The sequence below is a fragment of the Rhincodon typus genome, chromosome 28 (genome assembly GCF_021869965.1).
Source record: "Rhincodon typus isolate 14 chromosome 28, sRhiTyp1.1, whole genome shotgun sequence".
Lineage (NCBI taxonomy): Eukaryota > Metazoa > Chordata > Chondrichthyes > Orectolobiformes > Rhincodontidae > Rhincodon > Rhincodon typus.
In genome coordinates this window covers 2,937,488-2,959,871 of record NC_063359.1, presented here as the reverse complement: position 1 = coordinate 2,959,871, position 22,384 = coordinate 2,937,488, and the positions used below count along the sequence as shown (strand labels likewise).

Here is a 22,384-nt window from a genome sequence, read left to right as displayed (position 1 = left end):
TCTATCTTTCCTTCTTTCTCTGTCTCTGTATCACTCAATTTTCCCTGTCTCTTACTGTCTCCCTTTCCCTTTCTTTATGTGTGTCCTCTCTGTCTCTCTAATTGCCCCTATGGTCAATCAGGTTGCTGATCAGCAACAGTTAGGTGTCAGTGTTGAGTGAAACTGTCGCTGGGTGAAACTGAGACTGGAACACCAATGTAACTTCACTAAATAACTAAGTGATACAAAAACCAAAGCACTAGTCAAATGTTGATGTTCATAGAAAAGCAAATAGGTATGAAAATTAGTGGAAAATGATTAGACATGCTGTGGTGTAATTTGTGTTATTAACACTGTGTGGTGTAGTTTGTGTCAGTCACACGATGTGCTGTAGTTTGTGTATATCGGACTGTTTAGTTTGTGTTAGTCACACAATGAGATGTAACTCGTGTCAGTCACATTGTGCGGTATAGTTTGTGTCAGTCATGTTGTGTTGTGTAGTTTGTGTCCATCAGACTTTTGGTTTAGCTTGTATTGTGTAAGAACAGCAGTCAGCAGATCTTTGACTAGGTTGGGAGCCCAGTCTTTTTTTGAGGTAGGCTGGATTTGTTACAAGGCTGTCAAATATGGTCAGTATTTTCCACCCCATCTACTTCATCATCATCTCCCTCTCCTTCCTCTTTGAGACTTATTTCACCACCCTTTGGCCCTCTGATTGTTCTTTGTGCTTTTTTTCACCTTCAGGGACTAAGCATCTAACTGTCTTCCCCTCATTATGTGAAAATCTCACCCCAAGCCCTCAAGTTCCCCTTTACCACATTTTTTTAATATCTTGTCATGAGATATGGTGCTTTTTGGCGTTTATTGTCCTTCCCTGACTGTCCTAATGAACATGTTAACACCCAACCTTTAACCAAGCTTCTGCTCATTACGCTCAACATCTCCCTTCATATCTTAGCAACCAGGATTTTTATTGTTTTCCATTTGTAAAGTATATGTCTGTGTATGGATACATGTAGCTGTGTGTAACTGTATGTTTATGTGAAAGTGATTGCAAGTAGATGTTCATGTGTGAAGTATTCTTTCCTGTGTGCGTGTGTGCGCGTGTGTATGTGTGTTGGAGAGAGAAAGAAGTAAACTGGAAAGGTTTCACATCCGTAGACTTTTTGTCACCACCAAATGTCCTAAAGTACTTTGCAATCAATGAAGTACTTTTGAAATACGGAAACCAACTTACACGCAATAAACACCCACAAACAGCAATGTGATCAAGACCAGATAATCTGTTTTAACTATGCTGATTGAAAGATAAATATTGACCAGCACACCAGGGAGATCACCCCCGCACTTCTTCAAAACAGTGCCAAAGGATCTTTTACACCCACCTGAGCAGGCAGATCAGGCCTCAGTTTAACTTCTCTTTCGAAAGATGCTGTTGCTGTTTGTGGAAGCTTGTTCAACTTAAATTGGCTTTTGTGTTTCCTACATTACAGTAGTTACTACACTTCAGAAGCACTTTGGGACACCTGGTGGCCAGGGAAGGCAGTAAACAAATGTGAAACCTTTCCATTTTTTTCATTTCACACCTGTATGTACGCAGACCCATACTTGGATTTGACAGTGCAGGACTCCTTCCATTCTGCACTGAAGTGTCAGCTTTGATCTTTGTGCTCAAGCTGTGGTGTGGATCTTGAAACCAGACTTTGTGACTCAGAGATGACAGGACTATCCATGGAGCCACAACTGACAAGTGCACGTGTGAGTTTTCTGTGCAAGTATAAGTGTAACAGATGAGCATGCAGATGGACCCCAAGCTTTACTACTTTTCAGGGACATGTTAAAAATGGGTCCTATCTCTGAGGACTGGAAAACAGTGTGAAAAATCAGTATTTCAAACAAAGGGACAGGATTGCGTCAATTCTGTTCTGTTGCAGGTTAAGCCTTGTACTGTTGTAAAAAACAAATGTTCAAAAAATGTGGATTACATTTAATGTTTAAGCAAAACATATTCATTTTTTTCTAAAGAAGGCATCTAGGCAACAGATACGCAGGAGTAGTAGCATAATGGCTGAGAATACAGAGGCCTGGACTTGTGCTTTATAGACAAGAGTTCAAATCTCACAAAGAAAGGTGGAGAGTTTAAATTCAATTGATTAAATAAATCTGGAATGAAAATGCTAGTATTGATAGTAATGATCATGAAAGTACTGGATTGTCACAAAAATCTATCTCGTTTACTGATGCCCTTTAGGAAAGGAAATCTTTAGGAAAGGAAACCCAGTCTGAGATGTATGTGAATCCAGACCTTCAGCGATATGCATTCTGGAATTACCTAGGAAGCCATTCATTGCCCAGTTCTCATTTTCTTGGGTAGTCCTTGTTCTCTGTATATGTAAAAAGAAAAATAATTAGAAGATGGCTTTTTTAACAGAGGGTTATGGGGAGCCACTAGACCTTTAAATAACTTCTGAAAATCAAACTGATGGCGGAAGAATCTTAGAAAACCTCTTGTTCAAGGAAGATGATGTGGGAAACACAAGGTTTCCTTGATTTGTGTCATGAAGGTAATTATATGGAAGATTTAACATTATATAAAGAACATCTTATGACCGTGACCTCCAAAGTGTTTCACAGCTAAGGAATCATTTTCAGAGAATCATCCCTATTGTGGGAAGAACCACAGCAGCTGGTGTGTAAACAGTAAAATCCCACATCCAGCAAAGAGATACATTTCCATTGGTCCTGTGGGGATATTTTTGGGGATATTGATAGCTGGATAAATGTCAGCTTGGACAGCTCCCACATCCCATAGCATTCTTCACCCACCAATGACAGTCTGATCAGATTAAATTCCCATTTGAAAAATGTCACCTTTGCTAATGTGAGAATTCGTTAGTACTGAGACATCAGCCTGTGAACTTTTGCACTTGGAGGCAAGAGTATCCAAGTTGACACTGATATTCTGATTCGGTTAAGTGGGTTTGTTAACTATTAATCTGTAAATTCTCTCAATGGGAAGGGAAACAGGTTATGTCAAGTCTTGTTTTACCATATATTCTCACAGATTTCATCTTTGAAGAAATTAAGGAACATTCAAATAGCCAGTTCAGGCCACAAGGTTATTCTATGGTAACTGCCCAGGCTACACTGCCATTCAGACATTTATAGGGTGTTGAGAGTCAACTTCCATCGAAGGGCACAATACTAGTGACAGGCAGGTACTGAATTACAGAGGAATAGAATTGTTACAGTGCAGAAGGATGCCATTATTTCTGCATTGGCTTCTGAATAAGTAGTATGGTTTAGTGTTACTCTTCTGCCTTTTCCCCATAACCCTGTATATTGCTCCTACTCACATAATCATCTAAAGTCTTCTTGAATGTCTGAATTGAATCTGCCTCCATCATGCTTGCAAGTTGTGCAATCTAGATACAAAAGGCAGCAATTTCTGAAAAAGCTCAGCAGGTCTGGCAGCAAGAAATCAGAGTTAACATTTCAGGTCCAGTGACCCCAGCGTCTCCAGTATATCTTTATGACTGAAGTTTCTCCTGTTTGGAACTATATTCAGAAACCTTTTCTGCATTCTGTTCAATGCATTCACATCCATCATGAAGTGTGGTGCCCAGAACTGGACACAATACTCCAACAGAGGTCCAGCCACTCTCTTATACAAGATCAGCATCACTTCCTTGCTTTTTAACTCTATGACCCTATTATTAAAGCTGAGGATATCGTATTCTTTATTAACTGCACTCTCCACCTGTCCTATCACCTTGAACAGCTTATGCACACATACACCCAGGCGTATCTGGTCCTGCAAATACTTTGGAGTTTGTACCTTCTATTTTGTACTGTCTCTCCATGTTCTTTTTACCAAAATGTAGCATCTCGCATTTCTCTGCATTGGACCTTATTTATTTCTCAGCTAATCAATGTTGGAGTGCTACCCTGCCCTCCTCAAAACCTATAGTGCTTCCATGTTTCGTATTGTCCACAAACTTTGAAATTGTCTTCTGTTTAGATTATCAATGTATACAAGGAAAATTGAAAGTCCCAAAACAAACTCCTAGAGAACTCCACTCCAAATCTGCCTTCAATCCAAAAAGTATCCATTAACCATTACTGCCTGTCCCACAGTAAATTTTGTATCTATGTTTCCACTGCCCTATTTATTCCGTGTGCTCTAACTTTGCTCTGTTTTGTGTATTAAACACCCTTTGGAAAGCCATGACTCTTTCAAAAATTCCAGCACGTCAGTTACCCATGATTTTCCCTCAAATCCACGCTGGTTCTCTCTAATTAACCCACACTTGTCCATGCGACTACTAATTCTGTCCCAAATGAGTTTCTTCACCACCAAAGTTAAACTGATTGCTTTTCAGTTATTGGATTGATCCTCAGTCAGGCTTCAACCTCCATGTGTAAAACCCCTTTTTTTGGTCCCTAATTGCCCCTACCCCTTTTACCACACTTTTATTATTTAAGTACCCATGGATGATTTTAGGATTCCCTTTTATATTAGCTGCCAGTCTCTTTTCATAGCCCCTCTTTGCTTCTCTTGTTTTTTTTATCTCCTTTCTGAACCTTCTCTATTCAGCCTGGTTCTCCATTATCTTTTGTATCTTACACCTGTCATTAGCACACTTTTATTTCTATCTCCTTTTTCTATCTCCTGAATCTAAGAAGTTCCTTGCAAAATACCCAAGCTCATAGCAAACGCAATTCAGACATGATCCTTCCTACTGAGAGTTAGAAATCAAAGAATTCAGACTGAAGGTCATCTCAATGCACTTTACAACCAGTGAGTATTTTTGAAGTGTACTTCCTAGTGGGATGTAGAAATGCTAGCAGCTAATTTGCACAGGGCAAATCCCACAGTCAGCAATGTGTTCATTTGTTTTGGTAATTATGATTAAAGATTAAATTTGACCAGGATACCAGGGAAACAAATCTGCTGATTGTCTTCAAAATAGCACCATGGAATCTTCCAAATTGCTCTGAGAGACCGCTCTGGTTTAAACGATATTCCAAAAGACAGCACCTCTGACAGTGCAGCACTTGCTGGATACTGAACTGGAGTTTTAGCCTAGACATTGTGCTTAAGCCTCTGAGAGTACATCTTGAACCCATGATGTTCTGACTCAGAGGCGCAAGGTTCTCACCAGCTGTGCCACAGCTGAGCTCTTCCCTCAATCCAATTGAGTTGGGCTTGAGTTCAAGTGCTCATGCTGCCAGGACAGTGTGCTGTATTTCTCAACACACCATACAACCCTTACTTATCAGTCATCAACCACCTACTGTTCTCTGATTCAGCCAGCATCACTTTTACACATCCTGTGACTGTGTGGAGTCTGGTAAATGTGACGCAGACAATCATGGGGTCTCACTATAAAGGAATGATCAAATTAAGTCAACATATTTAGACCACACTCAAATGTAGTGTGAGAGATTGTTTTCCGTCCTTTATCAGAGCTGATTAATGTGGAGCCAGGTCTGTCACAAATACCTTAAACTTCTGGATTCTTCTGGTTAGGAATGCTTTCGTGTCTCACACATTTTTATGAAAAATCTAAATTTCTGACTGGGACCATTTGTTCATACATTACACATCAAAAACTCGATTCTTTACGAATAATGTTCTGTTATGTCATGTGTAAGTATGTATTAAATACGTGCTTGTATATGTCAGATTATTTATATATAAAATACACACAGTGTGTCATGTATATATCTGTCAGTATTTAATCTACATACCTGTGTACGACAGTATATGTATATGATAGTATGTGTGTGTCGTTATACATCAGTGCATCACATATATATAGATATCTGTGTGTTTGCTTTTTTGTGAGAATGTCTGTCTTTCCATGCACTCACGTTTACCGATTGTCTGATTGAGTAACTATGTGCGTGTATTTGTCTGTCTGCCTACCATAAGACATGCATTTAAATGCATAGTGCAAGCACCATTCTGCCTTGCTAATGTCCACAGAGATTAGTCTATCACTTCAAACAAGATAAATTGCTGCTTCAGAAATTGCCTGTGTATTGCTGAAGTTAGATTTCTCATTTGTGCTGCTTCACCTGAGGTGCACCATCTGTTACACAGACTGTAACACAAACAAATAAACATGCACACATTCACAGTCACATTATACATAGAAACATAGAGAAAAGAATAATAGCACGAGTAGGTGATTCAGCCCTTCAAACCTGCTCCACTATTCAATATGATCATGGCTGATCAATTCAGTAACCTGTTCCCAGTTTCTCCCCCTGCCCTTAATCATTTACCCCCAAGAACTATATCTAAATCCTTCTTGCAAACATTCAGTGTTTTGGCCTCAACTGCTTTCTGTGGCAAAGATTTCCGCAGGCTCGCTGCTCTCTGAGTGAAGAAATTTCTTCTCATCTCAGGCCTAAATGGCTTATCCCATATCTTAAACTGTGGTCACAAGTCATACAACACCAGGTTATAATCCAACAGATTTATTTGAAATCACAAGTTTCGGAATGCTGTCCTTTTATCAGGTGAAGTGAAGAAAAGCATACAGGCACAGAATTTATAGGCAGACAGATCAATGGGCAGAGAGCTCAAAAGATCATACAAATAGTGTGAGCGCAGTGCCGAATAATAAGTCTCTGCAGGTGATCAAAAGTGTCAGACGTTGTGAGTAAAGTGTCAACAGCTGAATAGTAGGAGAATGGGATGACCTTTAATCCAATTAATTGAGGCACAGAGATAATTGCAAAAAATTAAAAATAAGATTGTGATGGAGACAAACCAAACGGCTGGAATAACATGATAGGTATAAGAGTCGCATGCCGAGGGTCTAACCAAAGTAACTGTACAAACTAGTTAAGGTTGAGAGATTATAATAATTTATCAAGGTGATGGTGTCAAACCATGGCAGTAGGGAAGATTTTACAAATACAGAACAGTACGGTGGGTTTACATGTAGCACAACATGAAACCAAGATCATGGTTGAGGCCGTCTTCATGGGTACGGAACTTGGCTATCAGTTTCTGCTTGGCAATTCTGCGTTGTTCTGTATCTTGAAGGCTGCCTTGGAGGCATCGAATCAGGCAACGGGACCCTGTGTGAGAACCTGTCTGGTTATGTTGAGGGCAACCCATTGTACAAAGAATACCAGCTTCTGTCGTGACTCTACAGATTTCTTACAGAAACTCAGCACCTACAGACCAGTTGAACCAGGAACATTCTGAGTGTAGTTTTAATACTCTACACCAGCATCTGCCAGAACAACTGCTTCACAGCAACAGCCTCAGTACTCAATATCACCAACTGCCAATTTCCAGATGCCATCCTACAACTCATCCGCTTCATCCTCAACCACAACATCTTCACCTTCAACAACAAGTTCTTCATCCAGACACATGGAACAGCCATAAGGACAAAATGTGCACCCCAATATGCCAACATTTTCATGCATATGTTCAAGACAGACTTCTTTGCTGCACAGGACTTCCAACAAACGCTATACACCAGATACACTGATGACATTTTCTTCCTCTGGACTGATGGTGAGGAATCACTGAAACAATTACATAATGATATCAACAAGTTTCATCCCACCTTCAGACTTACCATGGACTACTCTTCAGAATCAGTCTTATTCTTGGACACACACAGCTCCATCAGGGGCAGACACCTCAGTACCTCACTCTACCGCAAGTCCATGGATAACTTCACGATGCTGCACTTCTCTAGCTTCCACCCTAAACATAAAGAAGCCACCCCTTATAGACAAGCCCTGCGCATACACAGGATCTGCTCAGGTGAGGAGGAACGCGATGGACAGCTAAAGATGCTGGAAGACGCCCTCATAAGAACAGGATATGATGCTCAACTCTTCGATCGCCAATTCTGATGTGCCACAGCGAAAAACTGCATCGACCTCCTCAGAAGACAGATGCAGGACACAACCAATAGAGTACCCTTCATCATCCAGTACACCATGTTCTTCACACCCTTCAACATGTCATTGATGACGACAAACATCACACCAAAAGCATCCCTACGCCCCCACTTCTCGCCCTCAACTACCAATCCTTAAACTGACCATTGTTCGCAGCAAACTGCCCAGCCTTCCGGGCAACAACAGGACCATAACACCACAAAACCCTGCCATAGCAATCTCTGCAAGACATGTCTGATCATCGACATGGACACTACCATCACACATGGGAACACCACCCAACATGTATACGGCAGATAGTAATGTGACTCGGCCAATGTTGTCTATCTCATACACTGCAGGCAAGGATGCCCTGAGGCATGGTATATTGACAAGACATGCAGACGCTATGAAAACAGATGAATGTATACCACGCAACAAGCACCAGACAGAATGTTCCCTGTTCCCTTCCAGTCAGGGAACACTTCAGTGGTCAAGGACATTCAGCCTTCGATCTTCAGGTAAACGAAATCCAAGGCAGCTTTCGAGATACACAACGCAGAATCGCCGAGCAGAAACTGGTAACCAAGTTTTGTACAAAAACAGAAGCCACTGGAAAAGCTCAGCAGGTCTGGCTGCATCTGTGAAGAAAAAAATCAGAGTTAATGTTTCGGGTCCAGTTACCCTTCCTCAGAACTCACCGGGTCACCGGACCCGAAACACTGACTCTGATTTTTTCTTCACAGATGCTGCCAGACCTGCTGAGCTTTTCGGGATTACTTGTTACTTTGGTTAGACCCTCAGCATGCGACTCTTATACCTACCATGTTATTCCCGACATTTGGTTTGTCTCCATCACCATCTTATTTTCAAGTTTTTGTAATTATCTCTCTGCCTCAATTAATTGGATTAAAGGTCATCCCCTTCACCTACTATTCAGCTGTTGACTCACAACATCTGACACTTTTGATCACCTGCAGAGACTTATTATTCGACACTCCACTGACACCATTTGTATGGTCTTTTGACCTCTCAGCCCACTGATCTCTTTGCCTATAATTCTGTGCCTGTATGTTTTTCTTCACTTCACCTGACGAAGGGGCAGCACTCTGAAACTTGCGTTTTCAAATAAACCTGTTGGACTATAACCTGGGGTCGTGTGATTTCTGACCTTGTCCACTCCAGTCCAACACGGGCACCTCCACATCAAAACTGTGTAATCCTCACACTGCTGAATAAACAGGAATATCACACATTTACACGGTGAGTAATCTGTGCCCTGCTGAATCAACAGGAAGATCACACAGTTACATACTCCTTATCGTGCTGAAAAATTCTAGAATATGTATCGGTGTGCAATTTCCTGTTATTGGCACTGTGAACTGTGCCTAGCAAAGCAATCTTACAGGTATGTTTACACATCCCTTCCTGTGGAAACTCCCGTGCTAGATCTTGCTCATTACAGGGTTTCAGCAGCCAAAGACTTCTTGGTTCAGCACAAAATATTGGAAAGCCTGAAAATTGTTTCTGGGCAACATTGGGAGCACCTACATCAAAATGGTTATGTTTGGATAAGGAGCTGCTGTGATCTATGGAATTGCTGGAAAACGTTTGAGGTATTATTCCTAGAGGATAGTGGTACACAGTGCCTGTGAAAAGAAGGATCACCAATCACAAGACGAAGAGGAGATACAAGCAGGTGAGGCAACAGTCAACTCCTACTAGGGTAAAGCCAGATAGGGTAAGGAAAGCCTGGTAGGATAAGGCATGTTGAGGTAAGGACTGCCATGTGGATTATTTTCTATTCATTCACAGAATGTGGGTTTCAGTGCCTCGGACAGTATTTATTGCCCATCCCTGGTTGCCCTGGAGGAGGTGGTAGAGAACTGTCTTCTTGAGTCATTGCATATCTATCTTTCACAAAGTACAGAAGCAGAGTACAAATACGGAGCTTGTCTAGAGCAACAATGGATAAATTTCAATGAGGATGGATGCAGAAAATGCAGTATGTGCAGCACTGAGGCCAGAGCATAGTAAGGAGAAGAAAAATAAATAACAGTTATCAAAGACATATGCTGGTCCAACTAATTTTATAGAGTCACAGTTTTAGAGTCATACAGCATGGAAACAGACCCTTCAGTCCAACTCGTTCATGCCAACCAGGTATCCTAAACTGAACATTTGCCTGCATTTGGCCCATATCCCTCTAAACAATTCCTATTGGAGGGGAGGCAACAGCCTAGTGGTATTATTGCTGGACTGTTAATTCAGGGACCCACATAACATTCAGATAAACAGAAACACAGAGAGAAATCCGTGCTGTAAGTAAGCAAGGACACAAGAGTAACAGCTACTCTAAAGACCCAAGAAGATGGTGAAAAACCCTTACTCTAACTAAACATGAACACAGAGCATAATCCTTCCTCTAAATCAACAAGATCACAAAAGGTAAACCTTACTGTAAGTAAACAGCAGCACAAAGCAACCATTACTTTAAAAATGAACAAAACACAGTGACTGACCCTTGCTTTAAATAATCAAGAACACAGAAAGTAAGACTTACTTGAAAGAACAGGAACATGGTGAGTAACTCTTCTTTTAAATATTCAGGAACACAGAGAGTAACATTTGCTTTAAATAAAGAGGAACACAGTGAGTAGCCCTTACTCTAAATAAACATGACCATACAGAGTAAGAGATAGTAGGAACTGCCGTTACTGGAGTCTGAGATAACAAGGTGTGGAGCTGGATAAACACAGCAGGCCAGGCAGCATCGGAGGAGCAGGAAAGCTGACATTTCGGGTCTGGACCCTTCTGCCCATAGCATACAGAGTAAGCTTTACTCTAAACAAACAGGGACACAGTGAATAAATAAATGCATTTACTTTAAATAAACAGGAACACGGTGAGTAATAGTGAAGAAGGCATTTGAAATGCTTGCCTTTATTGGACAGTGCATTGAGTACAGGAGTTGGGAGGCCACATTGCGGCTGTACAGGGCATTGTTTCGACCACTTTTGAAATAGTGCTTGCAATTTCGGTCTCCATGAAACTTGAAAGGGCTCAGAAAAGATTTACAAGGAAGTTGCCAGGTTGGAGGGTTTGAACTATAAGGAGATGCTGAATAGGCTGGGGTTATTTTCCCTGGAGTATCAGAGGCTGAGGGATGACCTTATAGAGGTTTATAAAATCATGAGGGGCATGGATAGGGTTAGACAAGGTCTTTGCCCCGGGGTGTGGGAGTTAAAAACTAGAAGGCATGGGTTTGAGGTGAGAGGGGAAAGATTCGAAAGGGACTTAAGGAACGACTTTTTCACGCAGAGGGTGGTGCGTGTATGGAATGAGTTGCCAGAGGAAGTGGTGGAGGCTTGTACAATTACAATATTTAAATGGCTTCTGGATGGGTATATGAATAGGAAGGGTTTAGCGGGATATGGGCCAAATGCTAGCAAATGGGTTTAGATTTATCTGGGATATCTGGTCAACCTGGAGGAGTTGGACCGAAGGGTCTGTTTCTGTGCTGCGCATCTCTATGAATCTATGACTTTTCCTTTAAACAGGAACACAGAGAGTAACACATACTCTAAATAAATAGGAAGACAGTGATCAATCTAATCATACAGAAGCACAATGAATAAGCTTCACTCTAAGTCAACATGAACACAAAGTAACTTTACCTCTAAACCCTAAATATATAGGAATACTGTGTAACCCTTGCTTTAAATACACTGGAACAGTGAGTTAGCCTTCCATTAAATAAACAGGGACACAGCAACTTTTAGTCTAAAAAACAGGAATGCAGGGAGTAAGCCTTACTCTGGATAAATAGGAAAATTGTAACATTTTCTTGAAATAAAGAGGAACACAGTGGAAACTGTTACTCTAAATAAACAGGAGCACAGACAGAAAAAAGAGCATAGAGAATAGAAGTCTACAAAATTATGAGAGACATAGATAAGGTTGGTAGTCAGACGCTTTTTCCCAGGTGGAAAGGTCAACTACAAGAGGGCACAGGTTCAAGGTGAAGTGGGAAATTTTAGGAGAGAAGTGAGGGAAAAACTTTTCACACAGAGGGTGGTGAGTGCCTGGAATGCACTCAGTGGAGGTGGTGAAAGCATTTAAGGTGTATCTTGACAGACACATGAATGGGATATGAACAGAGGGATAGTAATTGCTGATGTGTAATAAGTAGCGGGTCTAAATAAGGATTAGGAATCAGCGCAGGCTTGGTGGACCAAAGGGCCTGTTCGTGTGGTGTATTGTATTGTATAATAAGCCTTATTGTAAATAAACAGAGACAGAAACACAGCAACTCTTATTCTAAATAAACAGGAGCATATAGAGTAACTCTAAATAAATAGGAACACAGACAGTGATTTTTACTCTATGTATAGTGGAACACAGTGAGTAACTCTTACTCAAAAATAACAGGAACAGAGTGAGCAATCTAAATAAACAGGAACACAGAGTAACCCTTCCTGTAAACAGACAAGAATACAATGAGTGAATCTTACTTTAAGTACCAAGAATACAGTAACATTTTTTGACATAATCAGGAATTAATCTAATTAATCATTATCTAATTAAACAGGGACACCATAAGTTAAGCTTACTCTAAACAAACAACAGTGAGGAACCCTTACTTTAAAATAACCACAACATAGAGTTGTGATCCTAACTTTAAAGAAACAGTAGTTAACCCTTGTGTTAAATAAAGCAGAACAGAGATTAAGCCTTACTTAAATGAAGTGGAACACAGAGAGTAATCTTTATTTTAAAGAAACAGGAAAACAATGAGTATCTCTAAATAAACAAGAACATAGAGAGTATGTTTTGAGTGTTTCTGCCCCCACCACCCTTACAGGCAGTGAGTTCTAGATTCCCAGCACCCTCTGGGTGAAAAATACTTTCTTCACATCTTCTCTAAACCTCCTGACCCTTAGCTTCAATCTACCTTCCTCCATCACGGGGAAAGGTTCTTTCTGCCTAACTTGTCTATGCCCTTCATTTCATACACCTCAATCATGTCCCACCTCAATCTCCTCTGCTCCAAGGAAAATAACCCCAATCCAACAATCTAGCCTGTTTTCATAACTAAAAAACTCTCCAGCTCAGGCTACATCCTGGTATATCTCCCTCTGCACCCTCTCCAGTGCTGTCACATTCCTTCTATAATATGGATTCCAGAACTGCACACAATACTCTAGCTGTGACCTAACCAACATTTTATACAATTCCAGGAGAACCTCTCTGCTTTTAAACGCCATGCCTCAGCTAATGAAGGCAAGTATCCCTTATGCCTTCTTAACCACTTTATCCTCCTGTCCCACTATCTTAAGGGACCGGTGTACATGCACACAAAGGTCCCTCTGATGCTCATTGCTTCCCAGGGTCCTCCTGTTCATCATGTATTCCCTTGCCTTGTTTGTCCTGCCCAAGTGCATCACCTCACACTTATCCAGATTACATTCCATTTGACATTTATCAGTCATCTGGCCAGCCCGTCTATATCCTCCTCACTATTTACTACCCCATAAATTTTTGTATCATCCATGAATGTACAGATCTATCCTATATTCAAGTGTAAATCATTTGTATATACACCACAGACAGCAAGCAGCAACACTGACCCCACTGGACACAGGCTTCCTGTCACAAAAACACCCTTCAATCATCACCCTCTGCTTCCTGCCTCTCAGCCAATTGTGCATCCAATTTGCCAAGTTTCTTTGGATCCCATGGACTCTTACCTTTGCTATCAGTCTCACATGTGGGACCTTATCAAAGGCCTTGCTGAAGTTGGAGGAGACAACATTGAATGTGTTGCCCTCATCTACACAACTGGTCAGCTTTTGGAAAATTCAATCAATTTAGCCAAACATGACTTCTCCTTAACAAAACCATGCTAACTGTTCTTGTTTAATCCCTGCCTCTCTAAATACAAATTCATTCTGTCCCTCAGAATTACTTCCAATATCGTCTCCATCCCTGAGGTTAGACTGACTGTGCTGTAGTTTCCTTATTTATCCTTGCTTCATTCTTGAATAATGTTATCACATTGGCTGTTAGAGAGTCTTCTGGCACCTCTCGTGTAGTCGAACAGGAATTGGAAATTATTGCCAGCATGGCTGCTATTTCCTCCCTTGCCTCAACGACAGCCTGGAATACGTTTCATCCAGGCCTGGAGAATTATCTAGTTTTAAGCCTGCCAGACCACTTGGAACCTCCTTTCTGTGCATGCTAATTTCTTTAAGTATATCACAGTCCTTCTCCCTGGTTTCTGTACACATATAATCCCTCTCACTAGTGAATACCAACAAAATATTCATTTAGAACCCTACCTATGTACTCTGGCTCCATGCACAAATTACTGCTGTGGCCCTTAATGAGTCCCACTCTTTCCCAGTTATCATGTTATCCATAATGTAGTTGCAAAATAACTTGGGATTTTCCTTTACTTTACCTGCCATTATTCTTTCATTCCCCATTTTACTCTCCTAACTAACTTTTTAAGCGAGTAACTCTTACTCTAAGTAACCAATAAGACAAGGAGGAACATTTACTCTAAATAAATGATAGCACAGTGAGTGATCTTTACTCTAAATAAACAGAATCACAATGAGTTTCCCCACATTAAATAAAGTGTAAAATAGTGAGTAACATTTACCCTAAGTAAAAATGAACACAGAGTTTAACAGTTACATTGAAAGAAAAGAACACAGTGTTACCATCTGTCCCTGGGTGGCTTTCCCCAATTCTTTCTCATTCCGATCAAGACATCTCAAATTTTTGATTCCCAGGTGAGGCAGGATGTACTGGCTCCCATTCTTCATTGACCTTATCCTAGCTTGGTTGCCACAGGTTAATGTGAAGGAAAGGATCCCTTCTCCCTTTCTCCCGTATGAAATTGATATGTTTCAAATAAAGCCAATTTAAGCATTTAATCTACACATATCAAAAATGTGAGCTTAAAACATTTCCTGACCAGGAGAAAGAAGTAATAATGCAACACACATTCAAATAGATTAGAAATCAGGACTGGTTCCAAAGGAAAATGAAAGCTGAAAGATATATGTTTCAATTCCTGGGTTGTTTGTGAAGAAAAGACAATGGAAGGTTGATAGATGAGCAGTTGATTTTAATATTGACTTTACCAGTTGGCTGAAATTCTTTTATTCTGTTTCTTTTTGATTGATTTGCTGACTTGCTTCCAGCATGTTGAGTGAGTGAATCCCTTACCTGCAGCACCAGGGTGATTAGTGGATTGTTCTCGGACTATGCCTTTCACAATATACTAGCACTCACACGTACCTCAGTGGCCAAGCACACACACCTGAGGTGGAATTGGCTTTTAACCCCTGTTTTTTGCATTCAAGAAAGGGGAAAACAGAAACATGCCTATGTGTGGGGCGATTAGAATATGGGATGGAGACTGGTGAGGCTGGGAGTTTGGTATGGGAATGTGGGATGGAGGTTGGTGAGGCTGGGGAAGCGGAGGTGGGGATGTGGGTTGGTGTTGGTAAGAGATGGAGTGTTGGGGGTGGGAATATAGGGTGGAGGTTGGTGAGAGTTAGAGAGGTTGGGGGCGTGGGGATTGGGGTTGGGGTTGGTGATGCTGGGGAGGTGGGAGAGTGGGGATTGGGAGTGGGGGTTGATGAGGCTGGGGAGATGAAGTTTGGGGATGTGGGTTGGAGGCTGAAGAGATTTAGGTGTGGCATGACTTAATGATTTCTGTAAGTCATGTCTATATCAACCCAAGTAGTCTACTGCCTGGCTGATATTTTAGACAGCAGTCTAACTGTGGCCAAACCAAATTTGTGGCCCATTGTTTCTCATTCAGTTGAAAAAATGAAAGTCACAGCCTCCCAATATATCTGAACTAAACCAAAGCACCGTGAATGCTGGAGATCTGAAACAAACAAAAACGGAGAATTGTTGGAGAAACTCAGCAGGTCTGGCAACACCTGTGCAGACAAAGCAAAGTAAACATTTTGAGCCCAGTGACTCTTCTTCAGAATGAGAAGCAGGTATTTATGCTGATGACCAGAATGGAGGAAGGAGTGAGCTGATAGGTAGGTGGAGATAGAGTACAGAGGGAGAAAAAAAATAGAGTAGGCAAAAAAAAAGGCTAATGGGGACAACATTGCTGTGTCAGGCCTGATACAGTGCCCCAGGGAAGCTGAACACGAGCTGGAGGATCAATATCTCATTTTCCACTTACATCCGTTAGCCTTCAAGACTTAACCAAGTTTAATAATTTTAAGAACGTGAACAGTTTCTTCTGTGTGTATTACCCAACCCCACAACCCAGGTTATGTCCTGAAATAGGTTACTTTCAGCACACCAATACACTTTCACCTACTCATGGTCCCCATTAGCATCGATCTAGATTGTCTTCTTCCCTGGCTTACTATCACAATCTCTTTGTCTACCGACCTTTTTCTCTCTTTTTCTTTCTCTCTCTCTCTCTTCCTGGGCACCGTCTCCGCCTATCGCTCATACCTTTCCACCCTATCCACCATCATCAGCATAAAGAGTACCTTTTCATAACTTCTTCTAGTTCTGAAGAAGGATCACTGGACTTGAAACATTAACTGTGTTTCTCACTCTACAGATGCTGCCAGACCTGCTAAGTTTATGTAACACTTTCTGTTTTTCTTTTTCCCAATATTTCTGAAACAGTTCAAGAGGCTTTGTTTTACAGAATTCCAATCTATTTTTAGTTTCTTATTGTAGGAAGGGACATTTCCTGTCAGGGGACCTAGATTTATTCATTTCCATACCCATCTCTCCTCCTGCCATAATTTAACTTGAAGTAGTTTCCACATCTTCAATACAATTTACCATCCCTTAAAGCTTCTAGGTCAGTAGTACAACTACTGAGTGAGCTGGATAAAGCCTCAAGGACACAGCTGTCTGACTGGGCTTGGAATATTTGCAGTGAGATCAACATAAGGGAACCGTAGGTTATGAGAGTTCAAACCTAGAGGGCATAATCTTAAAATGAGAGGAGAAAGATTTAAAAGGGACCCGAGGGGCAACTTTTTCACACAGACAGTGGTACATGTGTAGAATGAACTGCCAGAGGAAGTCGTAGATGCAGGTACAGTTACAACATTTAAAAGACACTTGGACAGGTACATGAATAGGAAAGGTTTAGAGGGATATGGGCCAAACGCAGGCAAATGGAATGAATTTAGTTTGGGAAGCATGGTCGGCATGGATGAGTTAGACTAAAGGTTCTGTTTCCATGCTGTATAACTCTATGACTCTGTCTATTTGATCTCTTTGTTATGAATCTGTTTTTTATGGAGACCAAGTTCTATCAAGGGAATCCTCTATCTTGTCCTGTGGCACTGCCATCATGTTAAGTGGGTCAGATTCCAATCTAACCTAACTCTTCAGTAGTACTTTAGTAATGTAGTGTAAAGGGTTTATGCTAAATATGTAAATAGTCCTCTAATAATCAGTGATGCAGGATGTCACATGATAACAGTTTCTGCACAGAGATAGTTTTGTGTTAAACCTTTTCCTGCCAATAGTTAGAAGAATGCTTAATAAAAAGTTAATAAGTACTTACTAAATAGGACTAATTTTTGGCACCCTAGGCAAACTTTGACATTGATACATTTCCCCCAAACCCCATTCAATAAAGAAACAAAAAGTCTAGAGTGAAATTTTACCTCCATTCACTTGGCATTCAAAATGATGAATTTGGTGTCCCTTAAAGCGTAACACCCTAGGTAACAACCTATTTTCTGCATATAGTCAAGCCAGTCCTATTCCCAAAAGCCTAGCTTCCAATGACATCTATTGATCCTGACCAAGAACATCACCTTCCCTAAGAGTGGCTGTGATACCAGAAATGAATGATAAAGAATCAAGTTCCTGAATGACTCCACAGTCAGAATCTTAGAGCACATTAGGATTGTCAGATTTGAGATTTTGGATATACTGTAGAGATTACTGAAATGGAAGAATGTTGCTATTGTGATGTTGCTCTTTTGGGAGTTTGCAATCTCAATAGCTGCATTTGTGGGATTGTGAAAGTAAAGAAAGCCAAGATTAACCAACCCAAAATAGTCATTTCAAAATGGAACTGCCAGACAAGCCAATCAGCTGCCAGCACTGTGAGTGAACTGCGATCCTTCACCGTCACACTGTCAAATATTGTGAAAACATTTGCCTGTAATTGTATCATAAGAGACTGCTTCAGCAGTTTATTGCAATGACAGATGTTTTATTTTGAATGCCAAAAGATATCCTCCACCTTCGTGGGGCTCTTGTGGCACAGTAGTAGCGTCGCTGCTTTGGCCTAGGTTCAAGTTGCACCTGCTGTAAAGGTGTGTTCTAACATTTCTGAGATTAGAAATATCTGCCTTGCATCTTTTCATTCCCCTTCATGTGAAGTTAAACTGATGAATATGAAGGAAAATGTGTACAGCTATAAGAGTAGTGAAACTGTTTAGACTGAACAAAAACAGTCAATGAGGATTATAATCAAACCGAACTATGACACACTGGAAACGACACATGAGAATTGGGAGTAAATACACAAATCTGTGCAGACTGGACATTAAAGGGGCAGGCTTGTTTATGCTGTATGGTGAGGCTAAATATCATCTTGAACCTGCTGCTACCAGTACCTAGCTAGATGTTTCTCTAAGACCTGTGCAGTGTGGAGAAGTTATATTTTTGCCTAACTGGAAGAGTGCCTTATGGTAAACAGGATATTGGTTATTACATCTCTGGAACTGTTGACAGGGTACAAGAATGTGGTATACATTCTGACAGGAACTTTTAGGAGCACCTGTTGGTAACTCTAACTCCTTCAAAATCCTTTGTTATTCTCCTCAACCAGTCCATTTGACATCATCACAGTGAGTTGTGCTAATGGCATTCAGTCACTATTAACACCTTCAGGCCTATGTACAGCTGTTTGAATGGCAAGTTCTTGTGTTTTAGAAATAGCTGCAGCCCAGCTCAATGTTTAAGAAAGGCCTGTCTCTCTCTGATCGCAGCTGTCAGCACTGAATTCTCCCTGACGTTGTTGTCAGCCGTGTTCAGAGGTGCCACAGACAAAGAACTGACCCCAGTTGCGTTCTCTTATACTTGGTCAGGCATGTGCCATAGTACACCACAAAAAGAAGGCAACCTTTAACCTCTTCCTGTTTGCACACAGTTTGCAGATAAAATATTTAACAGCGCTTAGCAGCTGAGAGCTGACAGTAAGCTGCCAGAGAGCCTGCCTGCATCAGGCAACTGACAGTGTGACAAATTTGTCTTGCAGAATGCACAGAAAACTGACTTAAAATTGTTCTGGTGGAACAAATTGGGCATTTTTTTTTTAACTTTAGTGTACATCTGCTGCGAACAATTGGGTTCTTATTTTACCCAGAAGCTGGATCGTCTCGCTCTGTGTATCCCTCTTACTCTCTGTAAAACTTGGCACAGCTTAAAAATAGCACAGAACACCTGACTTTCATAGAGGCTATTTGATCAAGACCTCTTAATCATCAGTCGCAGATTGCCAATCGCTCAAAGGGTCCGAGGTCCTGTTCTTTAAAGGTGTTACAATTACTGGAAGTGATGCATGGACCCAGGGAGATGAACAGACCTCTCTCTAGAAACTGGAGGATTGGGTATTCTGTGTGTTTGAACTGATGGAATGACAGAAACAGGAAATTAGCAACAGATGTAGTCTGCTGAGGGCATTTGTTGCACAGTGTGTCTGGAGGACTATCGCCTAGAGACTGAGAGATGCCCTCGCATTCTCCTCCTGTGCCTGCACACGTTCTGTGAGGGCTGCCTCGAGAAAGTGGTGGAACTGACTACTTTCCACGTTGTTTGCCCAATATGCAGAGCATCCAATGATATGGCAGATGCTGGTGGGGTACAAAGCCTACCCATCAATACCATGGTTTCCCTACCTCCCCAGACCAACATTCACTGTCAGGATTTAACATCCTGAGGTTTATGGATCCTGAAGCCCCTGCATGCCCAGTTTGTGGCAGCCTCACCCTTTACGACCCTCTTGGGCAAGATGTGAACCCAGTGCCATATTTGTGGTTGGCTAGGTATTGGCACAGCTGAGACACAGGGCAGTCTGGTTCAAGAGCAGGACGGTCAATCTGAGCTATGACAGGACAGTCTTCGGCCAACTGTCCACAGACCATCCCTAATCAGAGGGCTGTGTGAACGCTTGAGGTAAGAACCACACTCCTTTACAAGCAATACTAACCTTGCTGCCTGAGACTGTGTCAAGGTTGGAGGAGGTGGGTGGGAGTAGTACTGTCACTTTGTGCATTGTTTTGCAGGGCCCCATCAAGGAAATCTGCCATCCTTACTTGATTTGGCCTACAATTCATAGAGTCATGCAGCACATAAATAGACCGTTCAAGCAAACCAGTTCACACCAACCACAATCACAAACTAAACTAGTCCCACCTGCCTGCGCTTGGCCCATATCCCTCCAAACCTTTCCTATTCACGTACTTATCCAAATGCCTTTTCAATGTTGTAATTGTACCCACATCTACCACTTCCTCTGGAAGTTCATTCCACATGTGAACAACTCTCCATGTAAGAAAGTTGCCCGTCATGTCTTTTTAAGTCTTTCTCCTGTCACCTTAAAAATATACCTCCTAGTTTTAAAATACCCCAGTTTTAAAAAACACCTGCCACTCACCTTATCTGTACCCCTCATGATTTTATAAACTTCAATAAGATTACCCCTCACTCTCCTAAACTCCAGTGAAAAAAAAATTCCTATCTAGCCTCTCCTTATAACTCAAACCTTTCATTCCTGGTAAATCTTTTCTGAACCCTCTCCAGTTTAATAATATCCTTCCTATAACAGGGGAACCAGAACTGGACATACTGCTCAACAATGTCCTTACAACCTCAACATGATGTCCAACTCCTATACTCAAAGGTCTGAGCAATGAAGGCAAGCGTGCTAAACGCCTTCTTAACCACCCTGCATACAAGTGACTCCAGATCCACACTCTGCGCTCTGTGTAATTAAAGATGGGAATCAATGCTGGCCGAGCCAGCCACATCCTCATCCCATGAACAAAAAAGAAAAAAAATACTGCCTCCACACTTGGATCTCAGGCCCCTGCTGTGTGATTACACCTGAGCAATAAGCAGGACCAAAGCTCTGCTATTAACCTCCAGTCAGTCATCGATAGACCTAAGGTAAGATTGTTTACAGTAAACCTTCAAAACAAATCATTGTCCTGATTGGAAATGAAGAGCCTGAACCTTTGCTCACGCACATCAGTCAAAACAACACTCACTGCTTGTGCTTAATCCCTCAGTGAAATTTAAACATTTAAACCAAACCTGTCACAACCTTCCAAAAATCACAGCAAATTGCAGTCCTCATTGATTTAACTTCCATTTCAGAGAACATCACGCCTGCAGCTTTCCCTCCAGGCCCCACACCACCCTGCTTTGGAAATATATTGCAATTCTTTCAGTGTCACTGGGTCAAAATCCTGGAGCTTCCCTCCTACAGCACCATGGGTGCCTCTGCACTACGTGGACTGTAATGGCTGGAGAAGGCAGCTCACCACCACCTTCTCAAGGGGCAACTGATGATGGGCAACAAATACTGGTCCAGCCAGAGATCCTGCAAAATAATAAAAGGAAAGCTTGAATATAATTGTGTGACAGTGGACAGGATGTGATGCACTGTGTGACAATACCTGACGATGATGAGAGTTAGACTTCCTATCCCCATGATCGATGATGACATGGTAGTACTGGCCTTGCTCGCTTTCCTCTAGCAGGCAGACAGTCCAGCTATGGGAGGTGAGCTACTCAGAGGCCTTGAGAATAAGTGAATGACAATGGACCCTTGGAGATGATGCTATCTAAGCTATGAGCTGTCTGGTTCATTCATGGGAGTCTGTCCAGAGCCATTTCTTCAAACCAACCCTCATTCAGGACTTTCTGGTTGATATGGAAACACTAATTAGATATTACCTTGTTCCTGTGTGAGACACTTGACCCATTCCATCTCCGTTACAAGTGTTGTAGGTAGATGAGGAACAGCATTCACACACCAGAAACATGTACAGTACAGTCTAACCAGGTTGTCAGTGCCTGTAATTAACAGTACAAAAGCAGCCCCCGGCCCCACACCCCAGGTCCATCCCTGCCCAACCCAGAGAGGAACCCTGACTCTCAGAGTTCACCAAGTGCCTTACGGATGTGACCAGATGGTTATGCAGTGCTCAGCAGTAATGGGAGTCATGCCCAGTTCCAACCTATCCTCATCCAACAGCCACCCACACATGCTTGCAAACAAGAGAATAACCTGGTCCATTACCCTTGACTGACAGTTCCTTTCTCCCTTAGCAAAGAGCATTGAAAACCAGTCACTGCCCTGAATGAGGTCAGAAACAGTACAGATTGGGGATCAAACTCAGAAATCTGTGCAACCAGAGTCCAACCAGTTGGGATAACAAGGTGTAGA

The 22,384-nt window shown here is 41.6% G+C and overlaps 1 protein-coding gene across 1 annotated transcript in view; it reads left to right on the top strand.

The window, feature by feature from the left end:
• The first annotated feature begins 9,573 nt into the window (after positions 1–9,573).
• The window catches only part of LOC109924094, a 68,950-nt gene continuing 56,139 nt past the window's right edge, over positions 9,574–22,384 (top strand). The window contains exon 1 of the mRNA XM_048613434.1: positions 9,574–9,598. The gene's annotated coding sequence lies outside the window, so the exon portion shown is untranslated. The remainder of the gene's footprint in view (positions 9,599–22,384) is intronic.